The 25,724-nt window shown below is 36.2% G+C and overlaps 1 protein-coding gene across 18 annotated transcripts in view; it reads left to right on the top strand.

The window, feature by feature from the left end:
• tenm4 (teneurin transmembrane protein 4) overlaps positions 1-25,724 on the top strand; it is a 627,939-nt gene that overhangs the window by 135,436 nt on the left and 466,779 nt on the right. For 15 of the 18 annotated variants that reach the window (XM_039744300.1, XM_039744305.1, XM_039744306.1 and 12 more), the window contains exon 2: positions 7,240-7,470. The gene's annotated coding sequence lies outside the window, so the exon portion shown is untranslated. Of the gene's footprint in view, positions 1-7,239; positions 7,471-9,251; positions 9,294-25,724 lie in introns of all 18 variants that reach the window. The other 3 variants (XM_039744302.1, XM_039744304.1, XM_039744303.1) reach the window with 3 other exon arrangements.

Raw genomic sequence — 25,724 nt, forward strand, 5'->3', positions numbered from 1 at the left:
TGTAAAAGTGTAAAAATCGATCAAGAAATAACAGAGTTATAGTTGAAAATGATTAAGTGGCACCGTTTTTTGGCCCACGGTGTAGTGTGTTGCCGTTTAATTCAGTCAACAACAGACCAGCAGCAGTCGTCAGTCTCCCGGCTCCCTCTAAGACTGAGCACAGTGGACCGGGAGGAGTCTGCACTCTGCAGCTCACTAATGCCAGGATGGGGCAGACTTCATTGACGTCTGTCAGACAACAGCTTTGAACAGCAACTTGAAATTACAATGCATCAGTCTGTTGCTTCCGCATTATCTGTGCCAAGAAACTTGAGATCACAGAATGATGACAAGAAACTGGATGCATCAGTAAAAGCTGAAATGGCGGTGTTTCAGAGCAACGGCAAGCGTGGGCATTGTTTAGAACAAGTGTATCAGTATCTGATGATTGTGCCGCCTACTTCAGTGAAGGCAGAGTGTGCTCCCTCAGGGGCTGGCCCACTCTGCATGAAGGTGCGCTCTCGGCTGGACGACCGCAGACTGGACATGTTGTGCTTTCTACGGTCTTTACCACAACTAACTAGATCAGGGGTGCCCAATATGTCGATCGGAAAGGTAGTGCAGGTAGGTCGTGCTGCATTAAAAAAAAAAAACATTTTTTTAAATGTTAGTCTATCATATCTCCACCCTATGGCATTTGCCACTTGATTGACATACAGGGTGGCCAGTCTGAGATCTCTTTTCTTCTAACACACTGGTCATCCCACATGCACCCATTCAATCAGATTGTGATTCAGACTACGGATGCCATGAATGTAATTACCCCGATCTACATGCTGTCAAATAAATGAACCACACGCCATGGCGCAACGTTAAGAGGCTTTGACGCTGAGGTCCGATGTTCTATCCACGAGAGGGGGTGCAGTGAGTGTGTACGCCTGATGAGCCCAGAATTAGGGAGAAACACGTGTTGCGTACTCTTTGCATTGTTTGACAGTAAAACTATGCAATATATATATATATATATATATAATTTTTATATAATTTTTATTGTAGGATCATTTCAACCTGGTCATTTTAAAAGTAGCTTGCAAGACGAAAAATTGTGGGTGCCCCTGAACTAGATACATGTACTTACATGATTGCATGAACTGCTTCTAGATAAGGTTAGTCTTTTATTGGTGTCAACATATTGCAGTAGTTTTATTAAAAATAAGTGTCGGTCGTTCTAAAACGTTCACATATGAGAATCCCATGCACTGTGTCATCCCCGGGAGCCCGGGATTCCCGAGAATGGCATGCAGGATTCCTGAATTCTGGGGAATGGTTAAACCTGTCCGGGAATGGATTCCCTAACTAGTACATTGGTTTTGCTACTATAATTTGTTATTTCTAAGAGATGTAGTTGCATGTTTTAGTGCTAGTTAATAGATGCTTTCGTACTGTTCGTACTGTTTCCTGACTCTCCATGATATTTGTGCTCAGACTTTATTTCACGTATGGCTTGTAAAGTATTTTGATTTCACTGAATATCATTTTTCTCCATTCCACTGTTATTAGAAAGGGTTTGAAAAATGTAACAGAAATATAGGTGACGCATATTGAACTTTAAGCCTTTCTGACCACTGCACCCAATTATCTTGTAAATTATGACAAAAGCTAATTGCATTACTATTTATTCTGTGAACTTTCATAATATTTAAACACATAGTTCAGTTACAGGGTAAGTTTTCTTTAATTAAATACTAGATGGCTTTGCTTAGAAACCCCCCTGCCTACACTAAGCATCAGCAACTTTGCTACTCTGCTGCTCGCAAACAACAAAACTTTTAATTCTCGTGGATAGGCCTCTTCATTGGGAAGAAACACTACTTTCCCCTGATGGCATCACAAATTAATTGATCTAAAAGTCTCCGACTTAAAGTTTAAAGCCAAACAATATCTACATACTTCTGTCATATCATCTATGTCCATATATTCAATCTCTTTTTGCTTTTACCTTTTTGTCAATATCGCATTAAATTTTGATTCCATGTTTGGAATTACATCGTGATAATGCAATGTATAACTGCCCATGAGTGAATATCGTTTCTTTCTGTCTACATGAATTGTGTTTGACAATAGCATTCACACAAATGAGAAATGATTGAACCGTGTGTGTGGTTGTAAATGTTTTAGATGTGGGCAGGACTTTTCCAAATCTCTTTGCATAAAGTCTTGTCCCACGGGGCTTGAAATTTTCTCTCGCGGGATTTCACTTTCAACAAACAACCAATCTTTTAATTCTTGCGGATAAGCCTCTTCATTGGGAAGAAACACTACTCTTCAGTGTTGGCAACACGAATTAGACAATTTACAAGTCTCCGACTTAAAGTTTAAATCCGAACAATATTTTTAAATTCGAACAATATATTCAATCTGTTTTTGCTGTTCCGTTATTTCACCGAGTAATAATTTCCGTTTGTTTGCGCTAATGCGCTAATGTTTTTTGAGACTTTCGAATTTTCGGACTTCCATTATCTCTAACCTGCTCTGCATGTGTATTGCATCAACATTTTTGAATCTTCTTTTTATTTCTGGCTCCGGGCATGGTTAATTTTCTTGGCACAAAGACTCGTCTCATGGGACGTGAAAGTGTCACTCTTTAAAAGATCATGTCTGGTCGCAAGATAAAAAGTCTCGTCTCACAAGATTTTTTTATTATAATAGAGAGATAGTGTTGTGTGATACTATAGTGAATTAAGTAGTAGTCAACAGTTTAATTCTTGATCGAAGTGCCTTATGTGTGTTAATGAAGCCTGCATATGCATGGAGTCCTTCATAGGATATTAGATTACTCCCACTGACCAAAGAAACACTACCTGGCTATTTGATGATTCTTGTTTTACCTGATATATCTAACAATATCCGAGTGAGCCTGATGTGGTCTACAGTGGTTTGATTCCTCAAGTGTCCACTGCTCCTGGGTTAGCCTCTAGCTTCTCATGACCTTGCATTGGATCGAGTCCATTACTAAAATAAGACACATCTGTAAAAAGCTAATTTTAATCAAGCAGCTCATAATAAATTGATCCTTCAACTATTTCTTGTCTGAAAAGCATGTACTGTAGAGATGCAGGTGTTAATACAATACCTAATATAAACGATATTTTAAATAATATACAAAATGATTAATTGCTTCATAAAATCATGAAACAGTTTAAATATTCATGTTCATGTTTATTTAAATAGCTTTAATTGCAATGCAATATAATAAAAAAAAATTAGAAAGCTGTCTGTGATTGTGCAGTTTTTGACTTGCTAATGTGTCAAAAACAAGACTGTGTTGAACCTTTGGTAGCACTATTAATTGCAATGGCATGTTATTAATTAATTATGCATAATTATTTGTAAGGCAATCTGAGCACTTTAAAACCTCTTGTCTAAGATAATGCCCATGCTGCACATGAAGACCTGCTTAGAAACTCAGAGCTGTAGAAAATAAATCTCCATGGTTTTTCTTATGTATTAATGAATAGAAAAAGCATCATTAAAAGACTAGAACTATACAGGATTTTTATTTACATGTTTTGCTAGATAACCTTTTCATTTTCTCTTCTGAAGTCTTAATTCAAAAGGATATATAGTTATGTAAGCTATGCTTAATGGCTTAAAAAAGGAACTGCCCATAAAGCTTCTTCTAATGTTTTTTTGTTCTTGGTCACTAATGCACAGCCTGATGTTACAATTGGAAAACAGAAGCGTGTTTCTTTGCATGCATCTACTGTAACACCATCCTGGAGTGTCAGTTGACCAAATTCATCGAGCATGCCCTTGCAGTTTTGTCATATTGTGCTGTATAATACATCAGTTTCACTTTCAGTGTCAACATCTGATAATAAATTAACATTGTCATCACTATCTCTTGATTCGAACAATGGTTCAGTGTTGGTTCATTCTAAAACTGCCTTTGTGGCTTTTTGTTTTCCACTGTGTTTTTATTTGGAAATTGAAAATTGATGAGTTACCTTAGAGTGGCAAAATACATGGAAGTATTCACGATTTTTTGTTATTATATTCACTAGATAGCAGCAGAATACTGTCCCAAGTGTTTTTTGATCTTTAAAATGTAAAGCGGATTATTACTTGTCACCCCAAGTCTTTCTTATTGTACACTGTAATTGCAAAGAATTCTGAGCTCGAGTCATGTTCAGGGTCAACACCAAGGAGGTTAAAGTTATGTTTATATATTATTTTTAATTTCTAATATTTATAGTGAGTTTCTTTATGTACACCTTATTGAAGTAAGAATGTGGGAGTTTATATAAATGTTATTTTAAAATGAAAATATGTTTATAAATTTATTATGTCAATATATAAACAGGAATGATGTATTTAAAATGCATATTTTGACATTTTTTCATCCATCAATTTATTTTCAACATACAGTTTTGAATATTTACAGTTAGACAATCAAATCCCTCTTGAGACTGTGCTATACTTATCCAAATGTTTCTACAAAATAATACAAGTAATCTTAAAAAAGGTGTTAAGTCTGACAGGATAGTTGAATTATCAAAATGCACTTAAGTCCTATTTAAAATAAATTTTAAAATGCTAAACATAAATAAACAACTGATCAAGTAAAAGGCGCAATAAAATGCATCTGTAGTTGGCTAATCAGCACATTTTCTTTACAGAGAAAGTACAAACAGTAAACTAAAAGAGAGTCAAATGTCAATGTGTAGACAGAAGGCAAATTAATCTTGCTGTAAAGGTTTATCCTTTGGAATACTGTACTGATCTTTGCAAACTACTGTATCTCTATACAAGTACATAGCATAACATTATCAATCTTTTGATGAGCAAACATACAGTATCTAATAGTTTACCGATTTCTGCCTACAATCTCTGTGTAGATACAGGATATGTGATACTGAGGGAGCTTCAAGAAACAACAGTCTTTCTATAAATTTTCTTAACATACACGGATTTGAATAATGGACAATTTTAGTGTCATATTATTTGAAGCCATTGGCCATTTTCTACCAAGTGGTAAAAACATAAAAACAAATGATAATATATGAAATAAGGTTCAGGATTTGCCTTGCATAAGCAATAAGTGAGATGGGTTTTGTGACGAGCTACCTTTTTTTTCTGTAAAGAATGTTTTCAGAATTCAGGCTTCATTACTGTTTCTTTTCACTGCAGAACAATTAGTCAGGATGATGTTTTAAGTATGAAAATGTAATTTTTATTTCTTATAAATTTAAAATCAGCCATTAAGCAAATGTTATTATTGTATATATGCATTAGTGTTACTAAAGAAATTAAATTTTAAGTATGACAGAAAAAAATGAGACCTGCTTCCGTGTAAGTCCGGGAATCTAGCCGGAGTTGGGGAGGCTTGGAAGGGGAACTGAGCCCACAGATAGCCATAGTAACTTGGGCCTTGAAATGAGGACTGGATTGGAAGCCCAAATAGTCCTAATACCATTTTCAAATTAAGACTTTTGTGTGCGTGTTTCTTTTTCAACTGGTTACATTTGATATAATAAAAACATCTTTTGTAATGTGTATATATATATATGTATATCAAGCTTATATCATATTTGGTTAATTATAACAGCACTGATAAATAATTTGTCTTTATTGTGCTAACTTTTACAAGTACCATACATTTACAGACTGTTCTAGACTCAGATCAAATGCATGTTTTTATTATAACAAATATATCAGTTTGAAAATGAAACACGCAAGCACACACATGAATGCAAATGTTTTTCTTATGTGCCGACTGATACTTGAACTTTATAGACTTCATAGACTTAATAGATTATACACATTCACAGTCATCTGAATGATTTCTTTTCATTCCATTTTATTCTCCTTGTGACCCTGTGTTCGGATTCAGCGGGTTGGAAAATGGATGGATGGATGGATAAAAGCCATGTTGTTTCGTTACTGTGAATGTGAATATTAGAACACTCTAGATGAGAACAGGCTATTCAGCCCAACAAAGCTCGCCAGTCCTATCTACTTATTTCTTCCAAAAAAACATCAAGTCAAGTTTTGAAAGTTCCTAAAGTTTTACTGTCTACCACACTACTTGGTAGCTTATTCCAAGTGTCTATCGTTCTTTGTGTAAAGAAAAACTTCCTAATGTTTGTGCGAAATTTACCCTTAACAAGTTTCCAACTGTGTCCCTGTGTTCTTGATGAGCTCATTTTAAAATAACAGTCTCGATCCACTGTAGTAATTCCCTTCATAATTTTAAATACTTCAATCATGCCACCTCTTAATCATCTTCTGCTTAAACTGTATAGGCTCAGCTCTTTTAATCTCTCCTCATAATTCAACCCCTGTAGCCCTGGAATCAGCCTAGTCACTCTTCTCTGGACCTTTTCTAGCACTGCTATGTCCTTTTTGTAGCCTGGAGACCAAAACTGCACACAATACTCAAGATGAGGCCTCACCAGTGCATTTTAAAGGTTGAGCATAACCTCCTTGGACTTGTACTCCACAAATCGTGCTATATAACCTAACATTCTGTTAGCCTTCTTAATGGTTTCTGAACACTGTTGGGAAGTTGATAGGTTAGAGTCCACTATTACTCCTAAATCCTTCTCATAAGGTGTACTCTTGATTTTCCAGCCGCCCGTTGTATATTCAAAAGTACAAATATTGTTTTCAAATTGTGCCTTATCCACTGTATTTCTTTACAAAGGCTTTTTATTTATATTTCATTGGAAAGGTTTATAATTGTGGTTGAATTGGAGTAGGCAGTGGTTCTGGACATCATGTTGCTGTTAGTGCCTTTTGGTGAAAACTTGAACTTTTTTTCTCTTATTAGGCATTTTTTTGTTGCATATGCAAATGCCTCTTTTAGGCCCCGGGATGCTCACCCAAGTCACCCTGATGATAGATCTGACCATAATTGTGATGTGCAGTTTTTCTGGTAAATGTGTTGTAATTTTACCTTTAGATTTGTTATGGCTTGCTGCTAACATAAAACTCAGTATATAAGATTCATTATGTACATATTTTATGTTCATATTGCATACAGTAGGTATTGTTTACCTTATGCTCTAGGTAAAATTAATTTTATCGTACAGGCCTGTTATATTTAAATGAACATTGAATGGTTTTTCCTCATCTTGTTATTTTTATTAACAGTAAAAGAACCTTGTTAACAATAGGAATCTTTACATTTAAAAGGCAAACAGGCCATTTTTGATAGTTTTAAATTTAACAATCCTGTTGATTGTTGTTTGGTTATAGATGTCCCGAAGTGCTGATGCCAGTGATCGACATGCTATCCTGTTGACATTGTCATAAATTGACCTTTCAAGAAAGACTACATTCAAGTAAGCATGATCTTGTCAATACAGAAGACATTCTCAGGAATTGTGGAACAATGAAACAAAATCAGATGTGTAACTGCCATGCAATTTGTACTTTATGTGATCTTGGAAATCATTCTTCTACCAGTAAATGTGAAGATAAATAAAAGTAAGTGCTGGGCAAACTGATTAAATCTTTGATTTTCCTAGCATTATTTGTTATATTTTGTAAATGTCATATTTAGAGAAAGAATACTGGATTTGTAATATTGTGTACTGGAAAAATCTAGGACATAATTGTGACTTTTACATCCAACAGCTAGACATTCAGAAGTAGTTATGAATACATTACAAAAGTACTGTATATGATCTACAATGGAATCCTTACAGTATTCTTGTTAAACATGTTGGAAAGTAAAGTCAGTATATACTGAAATTGCATTTGTCACAGAACTTTCTGAGGACAAGTTTGGTAAAAATTAACTGAATATTTTCCATTGTGGTTCAACTTTATGTTACTTCTGTTTGCATCAATAAATAATTAAATATGTTTTTTATTATAAGATGAACTTTTAAAATACCAGTTTGATCTATGTTTAGACTATATAAATACTAACACGATGTTTAATGTTAATCACTAATATATAATATGAATTGCTGTGTGTTTTGGATTTTTTTGTTGCTTTGTGATAAGCACTTCAACTTTTTCCCCACATTATTACTCTTTTATTTTCAATTATATTTGTAAATGTTGTATAAATAGTTGCTTGAATGTATATCTTCCTAACACTACACACAAAGCTCTATTTCACATCAGATTAAGTAACACAGAGAAGATTCTGGACATTAGTGCATTGTTTGGCATTGAGCTATTTACTGTTTATGCTTTATGAGCGAATGAAAACAAGATTGCATGGAGGAAAATTATCTAATTTAACGCTGGGCAATTGAAAAAGTGGAGAGATGGTTCTCAGTGGTTAATATATTAAAATCAATTTTGTATTGCACTATGCCTAATAATTATTTAGGCTGAGCCTAACAGCTTGTACGACGGTTTTGTCAATAAACATGATCTAGCATCAAAAGATGTATTTAATGTAAGCTGTGGTTGCTGTATGGTATACTTATCTGTAACATTTTAAATAGTGACTGACACTGTTTATTTAAAAGTGTTTAGATAAAAATATACATACGTTTACACATTCAGTAATTATATTTAAAATCAATTTAAATTGAAGTTCTGGGATTATCTTATGAACTTATTTTATTCAAAGTTAGTTAAGTTAGTAAATGTTAGCTTCTAATTATTCTTAGTCTCTTTTTAATATATATATATATTGTCACTTGTCAGAGAGCTTTTTTCATAGATATCAGAAATGTGTTTCATTAATATATGGATTGGAATTATAATTAATACTAGGACATACATATTTTATTAGATCTGATATATATTGCAGTTTTAAGGTGTTTGTTTTGTAGTACCTATTTTTAACAAAGTAAAAGTGTGCATGTTTTCTTAACAGAATCTTATTTTTATTGTTAAAAACATTTTAGGCAGCTGTCAGCTACAACCCTGTTTCTAAAATAGCTGTGACACTGTATATGAAAATAAGACAAAGGAGACCCAGAACTGTTGAGCAGCTGAAATCATATATCAGGCAAGAATGGGACATTCACTTTCAAAACTAGAGTCATTGGTTTCCTCAGTTTACAAAACATTTACAGAGTGAAAGAAGTACTGATTAAACATGGTGGTAAACATGCCCAGTATCAACTTTTCTGAAACATGTTGCTAGCATGAAAATCAAAATGAGGATATATTTTTCTAAAAACAATAACATTTTTTAGTGTCAACATCTGTAATGTTGCCTTTGTACTATTTTCAATTAAATACAATGTTTACATGATTTGCAAATCATCACATTCTCTTTTCATTTATATTTTACACAGTGTCCCAAATGTTTTGGAAATGGGGTTGTATCAGTGGATTAGGTAAGGCTGTTTTGTATTTTGACAGATATTTATTTATCTATTGTAGTAATTAATCAGTCTGATTTTGATCATTCTTATCTTTTTATTTTTGTAAAACCATTTGTTTCTAAGAAACTCAGCAAAAAAAATTGCTTGGAGTGCAACCCCTGGTTTTCTAGTTTGATAAGAACCACTTAAGATAGTTTGGGAATGTAGTAAGGACACCACCTGCACAGGCATCTCCCAGTAGGAGAATTATTGGCCAAACTGAAAAAATATCCAGAGGCAAACTCTGGACATTATCTAGTGGCAATATCTTTTAACTGGCCTTGGAACACTTGGAAATCTGCCCAGGAGGTGCTGAAAAAAGTTATTACATAGCAGTTATTAGTAGTAATAATTGTATTCTTGCATGTACAGTGAAATTATTATTTGAATGTCCAGTCCTCAGGTATACAGTTCACTTTTCTATTAAGCTAGGGATATTAGCACAGTGACCTTTGCCAGGAGTGGCTATGGTAAGTTACAAGAATTTCCCCCACTAAATTTTATTTTTGAAACTATATATTGGTAATTAAGATTGTTGAATAATTGTTGTTTTTTACAGAACCCCATAGGAGCCAGGCAAAAAAAAATCTGTTCTAACAAATTATTCATCCATTCAAATGAATTAGTAACTCATTTGAATTGTTTATTTTTATTTTTTTCTTATTTCAGTAGCTATTTATTTTTCCTGGTATGAAGTTTAGTGAACCGGAACCAGTAGAGTATAGCCAGGACAATAGTTTCAGTCTATTGTGCACTGTTCAGTGCCATTATTAGCTAGATTTTCAACTTGCCTTTTCTTCAATTAACATTTCCACCACTGACTCCAGAATTTCATGTTGTTGGAAAAAATTACATACCGGTAAATTCATTCTCATAACTTTTCCTGCATTTACAACTCATTTCAGGACTCCTCAAAAGAATTGTTTCAACTGTGGTGGTCTTTCAACTAGATCCTCTTCCGGTTCACTGATTTTAATACACATCTTACAGGTTCACTGAATTGTATGCTAGGAAAACTGTGTGGAGTTCCATAATAAGAACTGGACTGCAAGAAGGAAAAAAAAAAAATAATAATCTGTTTGAATGAATTAATGTGGAATGGGGCTGTGTACTACTGAAATATGAGTCTGAGGAAAAAAATCAAAATAATCCTTTCGAACGAGTTATGTAGTTCATTCGAACAAGTTAATAACAGGTTAATAATAACATAATTTTGTTTAAATGAGTTATGTAATCCATTTGAACAGATTATTAACCCATTTCAACAAGTTATGTAATCCGTTTGAATGAGTTAAGAATTTTGGCAAAATTTTTGTTAAGAAAATTTTTATTCCTCTTTTTTAAATATATCTACTTTTGAAAAGCACATTACAATGGTATACCAATAAAGCAAACACATAGTAATAAACTAATAGATACAATTGTGTACTTCCAAATCAACATAAAGAAAACCAAAGAAAAATAGAAATACAAAGAAATAAAACAAAACTGTATTTAGCCTCCACCCAAAAGAAAGAGAAAAAGAAGAGAGACACAATCAAAAAATAATCCATCTAAATTTTGAAACATAATAGAACAATTATTAGGATAAGATAGTTAATCACAGGCCTAGCTTGCTTATTCTATAGTAATATAAATGATTTTTGTCATTTTGTGTCATCAAGGAATACACCAAAGAATCTATTAGGAGCAATTGTGACACCAAGGCTATGTGGGAAATATGTAAAGATGATTGTTCAAAATGGTGTTAACTTATCACATTCCAAAAACATGTGAACTAATGATACTGGAACTAGATGTCAATGCTTGCAGTTTTTTTTTTATTTTATTTGAAAAAAATAACATATAGCTAAGTCAAACGTTTACAACAAAAGACTATAGTCAAAGTAGAAAAAGAAGAAAAGAAAATAATACATCAAAACCTTAAAAAAAGAAAGCAGGAACAAAAAAAGACAAAAACAAACAAAACAGAATTCTGCTACCAACTGAGAGAGAGAGAGAGAGAGGAGAGCCAAAACCATGGGCAAAAATAATTAGAAAGGAAAAGAAGGGGATATGTCCTTTTTCCCCCTGATATAAGTGAGTATTTACAATTATGGGGGTAAAAAGCATAGATAAGAAGTAACTTAACTTAAGCCCCCCAGTCCTCCTCCATTTTCCCTCCTTAAATGAGGCTAGACTACACTTCACAACGGTCCAGTCCTCTTATGCAGAAGTGTATGAAACTCCTTTAATATTCTGTTGCTTATAGTTACACTGCAGCAGAGGTAAAAAGTTTCCTCTTTTTCCTTCAGGAGACTGATTAACATCATTTTACACATTTTTTTACAAGATAAGGGTAATTGATAAAAGATTTGTAGTTGAATTATGGAATGCTTGGTACATGTACAACTAGGGTGTATTCTATGAATCAAATGATTTCCACTCTTTTTCTGAGATGCTAGTTGAATGGTTCCTTTCACTCGGTTCCCTAAGATCATTAAAGGGTAAATGTTTTGAAACATATGTATATATAGTTTATATTATTAATGTGGACTGAGGCTTCCTGGCTAGTGTGAAGTAGCTTAATTCATGAAGATCCACGTTGGGGCCACACCCAAATGTGTACAGTGCAGTAAATAGATAATCCAAACTGACATTCAAAAATACTAAGACCTCTGGTGAGTCAGATTTTGTGGGCGTGTATATTATATTAAACAGGCGGCAAAGGTCTGAGACCGAGTATCTGCCTTTACTAAATCTGATTCAGTATTGTTATATTATTCAGGTAGGCACTTTCTCAGGACTTGTGATGTTATTCAGGGAAGCACTTTCTCAGTCCTTCTGGCCAAGACTTTGACTGGTATATTAAGATTGAGTGAAATTAGTCTATACAGTATGGTGTACATTGAGGTAATTGTTTTTTTGAAAATCGGTTATTAATGCTTTGTGGAATGCTTGGGGTAAAATTTAGTTTTTTCTAGCTTCAGTGAACATTTTAATAATAGCTGTGCGAAATGTTTTTTATAAAATTCTACTGGGTAGCCACCCGGGAATGCAGCTGTCTGTCTCACTTTGGAGTTAGTTTATAGCATTATAAAAGTGTGAGTGGTTTATCAAGTTATTTGTATGTTATTTAAAAAAAAAACTTTTGTATCATTTTCCTTACACTGTGATAAAGATAAGGACTTATAGTATCTATATATATAATTCACTAAGGCAAGACAACCATGGAAAGCACGCCGGAAGGGGCGTGGATTCACTAAGCTGCCGACAAGTGAGACACCTATGGCGCACGCAGGAAGGAGCCATGCCCACCAACTTCAAGACCATTGGATATGACGACAACTCACAGAGCCACGCCCACCAACTCGGATGCGACGACACAGAAAAACCGGTGTCATTTATATTCGTCTGTCGTAGAGGTCACATGCAGCTCCGACCCACGTTGACTGTTAATAGAGGCATGTTTCTCGCGGAGGTGAATCGCCATGCTGCGTGTAAAACTGTTTGCGAGGGGTATCTCGTGGGATCCTTAAAACGTTCCTTTACAACTGAGGTTAAAACACAATGAAGTGAGCAGTCTTTAAAAAACGAGTTTTCGGTTACGACACATGACCGCGTGCACTATAGCAAACTGTTTTACACGCTACATACTGCAATTCGCATCCGCGACAAACATGCGTCTTCTTAGATACGCCTGCACTTTGTACATAACCCCCTCCCACCGTGGTCGGGTGTCATGGTGGATTATATATAGAAAGGCAGCCAAAACCGCACAGAGCAATGAAAAGTCTATGTGAGTCACAGGTGCATCTGACGGAGGGAGTGGAGTGGATGTCCTTCTCCTCTTCTCCCGTTCCACCCTGAGCGCTGCACAGACGATTGTGTGTTGGTTCGTTCCGTGCATTGGTTAAAACCCAATGAAGGAAGCAGTCTTTAAAAACCAATAAGCCCTGTGCCTCTGTTTCATTACCGTCTCACCTGCTTCACCAGTGCAGGCCCCGCAACAGGTGATCCGGCGGCGTCATTTCCATGACCCGCCGGGCAGCAAACCGGGTAACCAAAGTCTTTGGGTTCAGGGGGGAGTATGGTTACAAAGCTGAAACTTAAAGGAATTGACGGAAGGGCAGCACCAGGTGTGGAGCCTTTCGCTTCATTTGACTCAACACAGGAAACCTCACCCGGCCCTGACACGGACAGGATTGACAGATTGATAGCTCTTTCTCGATTCTGTGGGTGATGGTGCATGGCAGTTCTTAGTTGGTGGAGCGATTTGGCTGGTTATTTCCGAAAACGAACGAGACTTCCGCCTGCTAAATAGTTACACGACCCAACAGCGGTGGGCGTCCAAATTCTTAGAGGGACAAGTGGCTTTCAGCCACGTGAGATTGAGCATTAACAGGTCCGTGATGCACTTGTATGTCCGGTACTGCACGTGCGCTACACTGAATGGATCAACATGTGTCTACTCGCCGTGGGTAAGCCGTTGAACCCCATTCGTGATGGAGACCGTGGCTTCCAATCGTTCCCCACGAACGAGAAATTCCCAGTATGTGCGGGTCATACACTCGCACTGATTACCTCCCTGCCCTTTGCAAAGCCCCCCATGGTCGGGTGACTTGGTGGATTATATATAAAAAAAAGCAGCCGGAACCGCAAAGAACAATGAAAAATCAACGTGGAAACCGACTGAGGCGGTGTTTGGAAAATTAACAGTCAACGTGACTCACAGGTGTGTGTGGACTGTACACAGACGAAAGCGACTCAGGTAGGGAGTTGGGGGCGGGCGCATAAGCGGGCAGTGCGTACTGAACGAGTGCCGCTTTGGAAGGAGAAAGCGCGACAGCACTCCTCTGGTTTTCAGTCACGGACAATTGTATGTTGGTTCGTAGTGTGCATTGTTGCAATGTTACTTTTCTTGGTGGTTTATTAAATTACGGATTTTTCAAATGTTTATTTTTTCCTCTGTGCTTAAAAATCATTTAAAAAGCGACCTGATTATGCGGCCTTTCCAAGTCTGAATTTAAAATGCAGTAAAAAATCTCCAGCCACTAAAGTTTCATGAACGCCAAAGTTAGGAGCCAATAGAAACCAATGCAAATACATTTTGCATAAATTATCTGTCATCCACACTATGTACATATGTGTTCATCAGAGTTGCTTTAGATTAAAATAAATTTCCCTACCACAGTGACATAGTACTCTTCAGGATTGGGCATTAAATTTTTTTATACAGTTTTACCTTGGACACACCTTCTGGTTGTGGGCAGTATAGCAGTTTCTTTGGAGATTCATACATACCTTTTCAGTCTTCTTGTTGCTAGTAAAATCACATCTTTTGAACTACCAGTGATTAGTCAGTTGCTGTTTTCAGCAAGATGAAGAACACATGGCTTTTCATATATAGTCTGTCTCTGCTTCTGAGCTTGCTATTCTTGCAGACAAGTTTCCGCCCTTCCAGTCTGGCACAGTTATCCTTCGGAGTAAAGGAATTACTTTAACCTCTGTTACAGCCACTCCCTATAAAGCTATGGGTTCCTGCTATGGACATCCAACTGTATGACCATGTTGATAGCTATAAGCTTGATAAGAGATGAACTGGATCTTACAAGGGTTTTTAAATAAAGGAATAAAGGTACTGACTTTAGTTTCATGGGTGGTTATAAGCCCAAACATTCAGTTGACAATTGGTGCAAAGTCCTGTCCATCAGTATTACTCATCCTTGTATTATAGTCCTTTGTTCAAACTTGGGTATACAGCTGGTACCTCTGATGGAGTCCCTGGTTTAGTATTGATCATCTTATCAGTTAAGGCTGTTAGTCTGGATTCCAACAGATGGCTCCAACATGGAAGTAGAACCTTTTTAGTTGGCAATATGAGGGTCTGGCAGAAGTTTTTTTAAGCCAGGACTTTTGTTCTAGCGTTTGTAAAAATGGATAATGTCATACAACACTATGTATAACTTTGCATGTGAGTAATAAATTAATTCCTGTCTGATTGAACTGTTTATGTAACTTGGTGGTGCAGTTGTTTTATAGCTCCAGGAGACCTGAATTAGATCCATCCTATCCTGCTTCCCAGTCACTCTATGTATAGAGTTTGCATGATCTCATTGTGTCTTGATGGGTTTTCTCTGGGTACTTCTGATTTTACCTCCATGTCCCAAAGACATTACAAACTCTAAGATATTAGCTATTTTGAAATTGATGTGTATTTACAATGCTGACTATCCATAGCGAAGTGCCATCAATGGCTGCTGAAGTACTGTATGTATCTTAAATTGGCATCCTTTCTGGGGTTTATTTCTGCCTTGTGGTCAGTGCTGCCAACACCTGAAAAATAAAACAGCAATTCTTTAAATTTGTGGAAAAAACTTCAAAATGTTCTTTTTAGTAAATATGTGTACCAAGTGTGTATTAAATGTGCTTATTATTATTAAATGTGTTAATTATTATTATTTTTTAAATAACAGACCCCAAAGCTGCTAATATGCTCCAGTGTTTTTGCACACATGGAACACACTAAATCAGCAGCTGCAAGCTTTGTACAGCTAAGCTATACCTCTGTCTTGTTTAATAATCAGCATTTCTATGATGCATGACAGTTTTCCAATAGCTTCATGTTTAATAACGGCATGTTGCGTGCTACTGTTCTGGCATTAGTTTTAACGTGGAAGAACAGACCAGTATTCATGACATTCAGAGTCTGTCTGTCTTATGAAATCTTCTTGTTCAGCACAATGTCAACATGCTATTGAATCACAGCCTGTTTAAACCACTAAGCACGTGTTTTCTCTGTTAAACACTACCCAGGATTTTCCCATTATCTAGCAATTCCTGTATTTTCAGAGTTTGTGGTTAGTTGTTGTGTTTTTGTTATTTTTTTTACCTCCTTTCCTTCTTTCTTCTGCTGCCTTCTTTGCAGAAATATGTAACAGCAGCTGAAAAGAGCTAAAGCTTGATTACTGTGTGGCAGTTAAACAAACCCCTTGAGACACTTAGGTTACCATTTCTGCATCCTGCACCATTAGCAGGTTACCTTAAAATAACAGCCTGCCATCTGGAATAGAGAGGGGGCAAAGGAGAGATGTCAGGGTACAATTTCTATTTTCCAATTAAATGCTAATTGTCAGACATCATTTTTAGGTTGTATTGTTGGTGCAATAGCATGGGAAATATTTTGCTTTTGCAATGTACTGTGCAATCTTGCTGTTCCATAGCTACACTCATCATAGTAACCTCTTTCTCAATGTCAGTTTTTGATTAACTTGCCATATAAGTAATATATTGATTGTTGTATTATCTATTATATATGTTTGATTTTTTCTCAGTTTTAGCCATTATATTTCTAAAGAAATTACTTGACTATTAGCTTAATACTATGACTGAAAACATTGTTTAAGATCTATATATTCCGTAATGAAGTGCAAACTCCAAACAGGGAATGCCTTGGCTAGGATTTTAATCTGGATCTGTGGGACAGTAGTGATAACCACTGCATGTCCAAGCTGTGTGTATGTATCCTATGATGGATTTCCTATAGATTCTTCTTAGATGTATGATTCTTTTTACTCACAGTAACATCCAGGCAAAGTGAATACAGAAAAGAAATGCGCTAATGTTTTTTCAAACATGTGAATTAATAAGTAAAATTGCATACAATGTATAGAGCAAATTAATTATTTTTTAAAATTGTTTAATTGCTTCCATAATTCATTAAAATGCTTAAATCATACCCTATTATGAACTGGTGCTCTGTCTGGGGGTTGCTTCTTTCTTGTGCCCAATACTTGCTGGGATTTGCTCTAATTTACCCATGTTCCAGCTCTGGATTAGCAGGTTAAAAGATTGAAAGATTAATGGATGTTTAAATCATTATGAAATTAAACAGAAACAAAAACAATCTGTTTTTTTAAATCATGAAAGATTTTGATAGAATAAATATTTTAACTCTGATCCCTTCATCAGATTATTATTTCCAGAGCAGATTATTATTCAAAGATTCTCTTACTGCATTGTGATATACTGTATGTTCTATCTTGTTAAAGAAACTTTCAGGTTCTCCTAAAAAAGGTCAGGTGCATTACTTTAACTTGTTTATTGTCCTACTGTATACTTAAAAGAATTATGTGTAATACCATGCTGTTTATTTTCTGTCTTCTAAATTAAAAATTTAATAAGAGAGGCGACTTTTGAAAAATAATATTTGCTTTAATAAACTACTTAGTTTTTATGTGTGTTGTGAAATGTTTGAACGTTCATTAACTAATTTTAACTGAAAGACCCATACATTAATATATCCTTAATTTCGAATCCTTGCACTCATCATTTCATTTTCTGTAGAGCGTTTGAGCCTTCCATACCTATAGCATTCATAATGCAGGATTCTCTACCATTGAATTCACAAGACACCACAATCTTTTTTAATGATGGCTGCAGCAGAATCTGTCTACAGTATTGTAAAGCTGGGCTCATTTGGGATTAGAACTGCACCCCATTTTAAGCAATCCAGGGCAGGAGGTGGGCTGTTAGATGCTCTAGCTGGAATTTCAGTTGCAACAGCAATGTCACTTATGTAACACAGGTGCCAGGATTTAGGGATGTTAAATCCCTGAATAATAGAAGGAACCCCAGAAGCAGAAGCTGAAACACGAAATAACAGACACACAGTGTGGGGCTTTTTCTAAAAGAATTAAGAGATTTTTTCAGCCCAATAATTGGCCACAGGGAGCATTAGGTTATGCATGCTATGTATTGCGTTGAACAGTTCTCTGTAATGTTTTCTGGCTATTTTTTATCTCCTATACTTATATTTTAGTTTCCATTGTATGTATTGTGTTCAATACTGTGCCTACTTTGCTGGCATCTGTGTCTGTTAGTCAATAAACATTGCTTTCTCTATCTCTCACTTTTCTCTTTGTGAAAAGACTAAGATCTATGATTCATTATCATGCTAATCACAGATCATAATACATGTGATTATGTGTATTATAGGTGCTGTATATTATTTTAAGATATATGTACTTTTTTATTGTATTATTTTACTGTTTAATTATCTGTTTGCATATGTGTGTTTTTTTTGCCTGTAAAATTCTGTATTTTTTTTTAACATTCATCAGCATAGCAAGTACTGTGGTTACAGCCAGGCAAGCCTCGTTTTGCATCCATTGTTAATGGCAGCTTCTTCATATCTTCTTTCTCTACAGTATAGATAGGTACTTTACATGGCTGATGCCAGAAAGGAATCTGTAAGGTAATGCCTTGAGCATAGAAAAGGAGCTACATAAAAATGTATTATTATTATTTTTATTATTATTATTACTAATAATGCTTATAGTTCTGAGGAAGGCGGTAATATTATGGTGGAAAGTGAGCCATTGCCACTACCCACGGAGACTTTACTTTTACATTCAGTCCCAACAAACAGTAAAGTAACATCTACCTTTAAATACAGTATTTAGTGTTGTAAAATCACACAGGTTTTTATTTCTTTAATTTATAATTTATTATCCTATTACTAACCTCTGCTCACAAATTAATATGGTTATATATTTGACTTCCTCTAATAATCAAAGATTCAAAGATCACCAGGACAATGTATGCACTACGTAACTATTAATGCAAAATGAATGCACTCTACTTTGAATATCCATTATTGTAATTTGGACACTCAATTTACCTGCTAAACAAAAATACAAACTCTAAATGAAAATAAAATGGCCAGTAATGGAGTTTATCCCATAATTGATACACGAATGTGGAATAATTTACACCAAAAAATTTAAGAAGGCAGTTGCTTTTACTTCCAGTTGTACAGAGTTGACACGGTTTTAAACAGATGTATGAGATTTTACACTGTGTTGATGCATTATTTCTGAGGTGATGTCAATTACTGCTTACTGCTATTATCTGACCACTGATAAAGGAAGAGTATTTTAGGGCGCAGGTTAAGTAGGCAAAAGTGTGTTTTGAAATACAATCAGTCACTGTAACTTTTATCTCCTTTCACCTGCTGCTTGTCCACTTTTGCAGCATGCAACAGAACATTGAACCTGTTATGAAATTTTTAATAAGCATGGACCCACTTTTCCAGGGATGCGGAAGAGCATGTTGCTGGCACTGCACATGCGTGGCTTTTTATATGGAGTAGTGTATTTATTTTTAAATGTTGTACTGCTTGAACTGTCATCCTAGGTAAAACCAAACAATTAGCAAATAATAGAGCTAACTCCCTAAACTCCTCCTCTTTTGATTTTTGCTCAGTTTTTTTCTTACATTCATCACCACCAAGCAACACTTGCAGAGACAATGTAGTCATGCTTACAAAGAGCACTGGAGATTCTGTATACTTTATTTACCACTCAGAAGAAATCTGTGGAGAATAAAATAAAAGTGCTGAATATGACAATATTTGCTGTTACATACTGGTTTTTCTTAAATACTGAATCGAAAATTCCCTATATTGGTCAGTCCTAGAATATACAAATACTGTATTAACTAAATCTATAAAGTAAATGTGGAAATTTAGCAAAAATAAAGTATATCAACAAAACCATTTAATGCACAAATCATAGTGATGTTTTAACAATAATATTTTATCTGTATGCTACAGTTGCTAGTCTGTATTTCAGCAAATGCCCCTTTTTGCAAAAATGCATAGCATGCTTAATAGAAATGGCTAAACAGTATTCTGTGTAAAAGACATTGGCAATTGTGTTCTGAGTTGCTGGAATGTTCCTTTATTTTAACAGATGTTTTATGTATTGCTATGATTTTTCTGTACTAAAATACAAATGAAACTACTTTAAAGCAGGAAATACTGTACAATTTCTTCTGAAATCATATACCATACAATTTGTATTTATATTTTTCTTGAAGTGAATGACAATTCATATAAATAAAAGTATGAATAATACAATATAGTAAATACTAGCCAACCCGCGGCATACCATATGCCGCATAATCAGGCCAGTTTTTTAATGATTTTTAAGCACAGGGAGAAAATTAACATTTGAAAAATCGGTAATGTAATAAATCAGCAAGAAAAGCAACATTGTAACAATGTACAGAATGAACCAACACACAATCGTCCGTGACTGAAAACTAGCGGACCACCATCGCACCTTCTCCTCCCAGACGGAGGGATGGGGGTGGACGGCGCTCAGGCGCGGAGGGTGGAACGGGAGGAGAGGAGAAGGACGTCCAACGCTCCCTCTGTCCTGCTAGTCTGCTGATTTCTCGTTCAGTATGCACTGCCTGCTCATGTGCCCACCTCCAACTTGTCACTTGAGTCGTCGTCTTTGCACAGTCCAGATGCACCTGTGACTCACATAGACTTTTCATTGGTTTGTGCGGTTTTGGCTGCTTTTCTATATATAATCCACCAAGACAACCGACCATGGTAGTAGCGAGGTGGGAGGGGGGTGTGTACAAAGGGTAGGGACGTAAGCAGTGGGAGCGTATGAGTCGCACTTAGTGTGAATTCCACGGTTTGCAGCCCGAATGGGGTTCAACGGCTTACCCACGCCTCTCTGCGCCGGGCAGACACACGCTCAGTCTCATGAATAATTATTTATTGAATGCTAAATACTTCTGGAAAGAAACGGTTGTCTAAAACGGGTTGGTGTGAGAACACCGATCACTTTTGTCCCTTCTCTGACTCTTTTGTTCCATCTTCCAGAGGATTGTTGAAGTAAAGAGTGTTAGTGGTTAGGGAAACGTCTTCTGTGTTCCTGCAGGAGCATCTAAGAAGACACATGTTTGTCGCGGATGCGAATTGCTGTATGTAGCGTGTAAAACAGTTTGCGATGGTGCATGCGGTTGTGCGTCGTAACCGAAAACTTGGTTTTTAAAGACTGCTTACTTCATTGTGGAAAGCACCCATGGAAAGCACGCAGGGGCGTGGATTCACTAAGCCGCCGACAAGTTTGACACCTATGGCGCACGCAGGAAGGAGCCACGCCCACCAACTCCAAGACCATTGGATACAACAACAACTCACAGAGCCACGCCTACCAACTCGGACGCGACGACACAGAAAAACCGGCATCATTTATATTCGTCTGTCGTAGAGGTCACATGCAGCTCCGACCCACGTTGACTGTTCATAGAGGCATGTTTCTCGTGGAGGTGAATCGCCATATGCAGCGTGTAAAACGGTTTTCGAGGGGTATCCCATGGGATCCTTAAAACATTCCTTTACAACTGAGGTTAAAACACAATGAAGTGAGCAGTCTTTAAAAACCAATAAGCCCTGTGCCTCTGTTTCATTACCGTCTCACTTGCTTCACCAATGCAGGCCCTGCAACAGTCGAGACGCTCTCTTGACACCTGACCTTCTCTGTGCCTGACCGGTTCACAGAGAGGCACCACATGACCAGGCGGTGTGTATGCTTCGAGAACGAGGGGGGACGCGACTGAAGAAGAAGCATGTTTGTCACGGATGTAAACCGCTGTATGCAGAGTGTAAAACACTGTATTGTATGTTGCCGTCTCCAGAGTTGCATCTTTTCATTCACCTACAGTCATATACACAATGAAGTGAGCAGTCTTTAAAAACCGAGTTTTCGGTTACAACGCACGACCGCATACACCATAGCAAACTGTTTTACACGCTACATACAGCAATTCGCATCCGCAACAAACAAGCGTCTTCTTAGATGCTCCTGCACTTTGTACACAGCCCCCTCCCACCTCACTGCTACCGTTGTCGGGTGTCTTGGTGGATTATATATAGAAAGGCAGCCAAAACCACACAGAGCAATGAAAAGTCTACGTGAGTCACAGCTGCATCTGGACTGTACAAAGACGACAACGACTCGAGTGACGAGTTGGAGGTGGGAACATGAGCAGGCAGTGCATACTGAACGAGAAATCAGCAGACTAGCATGACAGAGGGAGCGAGTGGACGTCCTTCTCCTCTCCTCCCGTTCCACCATCCGCGCCGGAGCGCCGCACGGACGATTGTGTGTTGATTTGTTCCATGCATTGTTACAATGTTGCTTTTCTTGCTGATTTATTACATTACCGATTTTTCAAATGTTAATTTTCTCCCTGTGCTTAAAAATTATTAAAAAACGGCCTGATTATGCGGCGTATTATACGCCACAGGTTGACTAGTTTATAATAATTCATTTTAAAATGTGAATTGCTTCGTACAAACCCAGCACTTAAAGGTAACTCTGAGCTTATTCTTAAGTTTCAAGAGTGAATAGGCAAGCCTGCCTTAGATCACTCATTCCTTATGAATGGAGTCAGAGACAAATTTAAAAACATGACTCCGTTTGAATCCATACATGGCTTAATAAATGTAGTTTCTTTCAGTCTACAGTTTTCAGAATCTTTAATGAATGTAAATGGTATAAATATGTTACTCAATGTTGTACTGCACCCTGCCCGGGGTTTGTTTTCTGCCTTGTGCCCTGTGTTGGCTGGGATTGGCTCCAGCAGACCCCCATGACCCAGTAGTTAGGATATAGCGGGTTGGGTAATGGATGGATGGATGTTGTACTGAAAGTGTAAAGCTTTTTGAGGCTGCATATGAGCTGCCACATAAAGATTTTGCATTGATAAAGGTAAAATTATATAACAGGTGTGGAAATAATCACAAAGAGAAATATGAAGGTTTGGGGTGACCACCATATATACTTGGGGAAAAAAAGATTAAAATGAAGCAATATGTCATCTTTACAAGAGTGAGTACAAAACAGAACTGAAGTACATTGAACAAGATGACATTTATATGGTGGGTTAACAGGAAGGGGTTTGTCTCTGGATTGTGGAATTCAAAGTGAGATCAGAAGGGCTGGATTTCTCTCCGTGGGTCTGCAGAGAAGGAAAAAGAGAAGACATTGTCCCCCACCCCCCCCTTTGAGAAAGACCAAATGAATATAATTTTAATTGAAAGCATATTCTGAAATTTCCTGTCACAATTTTGTTTATTTTAAACACATAGCTGCTTTTAAAATTAAATTGACAAAAAATATAAAAACTATTTTACAGGGCAATTTTTTCTATTTTTTGAAACCTTTCACCTCTGTTATAATGTGATAAATACATTTCCTATTCCTAATAAATATCCTATTTTGTTTTTATGTTTAAAAATTCCAGTGATTTAAGAAGAAATGTCAAAATTAGCAATTCTTACCTTCTACGTTTTAGTGGAATAGAAAAAATCCTTGACTTATCTAAGTGTATAATATAATTTTTAAATACAGTTGATTTTTTTTTCCTTGGTGTACAATGCATAGACTTCTTTAAGAATAAAGCCTTTCTTCTTTATATATGAAAAGAGTTTGCAAAAACCTCAAGTAGACTTTTTTCACGTTGTCATTATGGGGTGTTGTGTGTAGAATAATGAGGAAAAAAAATGAATTTAATCCATTTTGGAATAAGGCTGTAACATAACAAAATGTGGAAAAAGTGATGCACTGCGAATACTTTCCGGATGCACTATAGTTGCCTGTGTACATTTTCAATAAGCAGGATGCCATTTCTCCAGTGAAAGAATACTGTAGATCTGGAACAGCAGTGTATCTAAAACAATACAGATATTCATCTGCATGCCTATATCTACAACATAAGTACAAGGCTCCTTCAACATTCTATATATAAGAAATATGAGTGAACTTGCAGATAGGTACTTCATGAATACATTTCTTGGACCATAAGTTTACTGAAAACTGTAAACCCCTTTGGTCACTTTGGATGATTGTCTGTCTCAGGTTAACGACTGGCTAGGTAGTAATTACCTGCAGTTGAATTCAGGAAAAACTGAATTGTACTAATTGTTGCTCTTCCTTTTCTTTATTCTGAGATCAGTTTAAAATTATCTTCTGTCTCTCCTGTTATTAAGTCGAGTCTACGTAACCTTGGAGTTATTTTTGACCAGTCCCTGACACTTGATAAATATGTAAGGCCATTCAGCCGCTCATGTTTCTTTCATTTAAGAAATCTTTCAAAACTAAGAAATGTTGTTTCAAAATCAGAATTTGAGATGCTTGTTCATTATTTTATTTCCTCACGGCTTGATTACTGTAATGCTCTCTTTACAGGTTTGAGCAAGTCCTCTCTCTCACTCCTTCAGTTAGTTCAGTTAGTTCTCGAGCTAGCCGAAATGATCATATCACTCCTATTCTGTACACACTGCACTGGCTCCCAGTGTTTTATAGAATTCATCTTAAAGTTTTGGTACTTACTTTCAGAGCTTTGCATGGACAAGCTCCTGAGTACCTAACTGGCCTACTCCAATGCCATACAGCTTGCCGGACTCTAAGATCTGGGCAACAGGGCCTTCTTGTTGTCCCCTGCACTCGGCTAAAAACCTGCGGGTATCATGCCTTTCAGTCTGTTTCACCAAGACTATGGAATAGCGTGGAGTCGAGTCTGTTGATTCTTTTAAAAAACAACTAAAAACATTTCTTTTTAAGCAAGCCTTTAATCAGTGCTGAATAGTTCCAGTTTGTTTATTTATTGTTTTTATTGGTTTTGTTTATGTTTTTGTTTCAACTGTTTGTGTTTGTTCTGTATTTGCTGTTCAGCACTCTGTGACCTTTTGTCTGTGAAGGGCGCTATATAAATAAACTACTACTACTACTACTACTACTAGCTCTTTTCCAATCATTTCTATTCTATGGATTAATCACTGTATTGCTTTTCCATATTTCCATACCCAATCGTCATTCCTGGAATTCATCCTGCATCCTTTAACAGAACACTTAAACAGCCTTAAACAGAATACTGTATAACGGGGTAATAAAATCTGAAAATAATTTTGGGATTACTGTTTGTCTCAGTGTACTATTGAAAATTGCTAAAGGCTTGTTTGTAACATTCAACAGTTAAAGTGAAAGTTTACAGTAACATAACAATGGCTAATAAAATTAAGTTGACAGTCAATAGTTTCATCTTGTAAATTAAGTTTATTGTCAGAATTAACTAAAACATCCTACTTGAGCCTTTGTGCACATTTTGCTATTCTTGTTTTTAAATCAGTAAATTGGTCTGTATTACTTGTCAGACTCTCAATTTATATCCCAATTAGGTTGTTTACTGTTCAGCATACATTTTCCTGTATGACACGGCCAAGCAAGTGCTGATGTTGAAGAAGTAACATGTTTATTTTTAATGCAATCTAGTGTTATGTTTGAGTGATGATGTGTAGGCTGTATACTGAATACTGTACTTGTCAAATGTTGATTGGAGGTGCTGTACACACAGTTATTTCCTACTGCATTCTTAGAATTCTGCAGTATTTCACTTGGCTTTTGTGTATTTTGGGCATATAACTTTAGACTTTCTTCTGTAACAAATTTGTACAAAATGCTGCCCTCAGAGAAAAGCCTTTTATGATCAAACATTTTAACTGATGACTTGAATGTTAATTAGTAACATGGATAGCAAGTTATCCAGTACTGACAAAAC

The sequence above is a fragment of the Polypterus senegalus genome, chromosome 2, assembly GCF_016835505.1.
Source record: "Polypterus senegalus isolate Bchr_013 chromosome 2, ASM1683550v1, whole genome shotgun sequence".
In the NCBI taxonomy this organism is placed as follows: Eukaryota; Metazoa; Chordata; class Cladistia; order Polypteriformes; family Polypteridae; genus Polypterus; species Polypterus senegalus.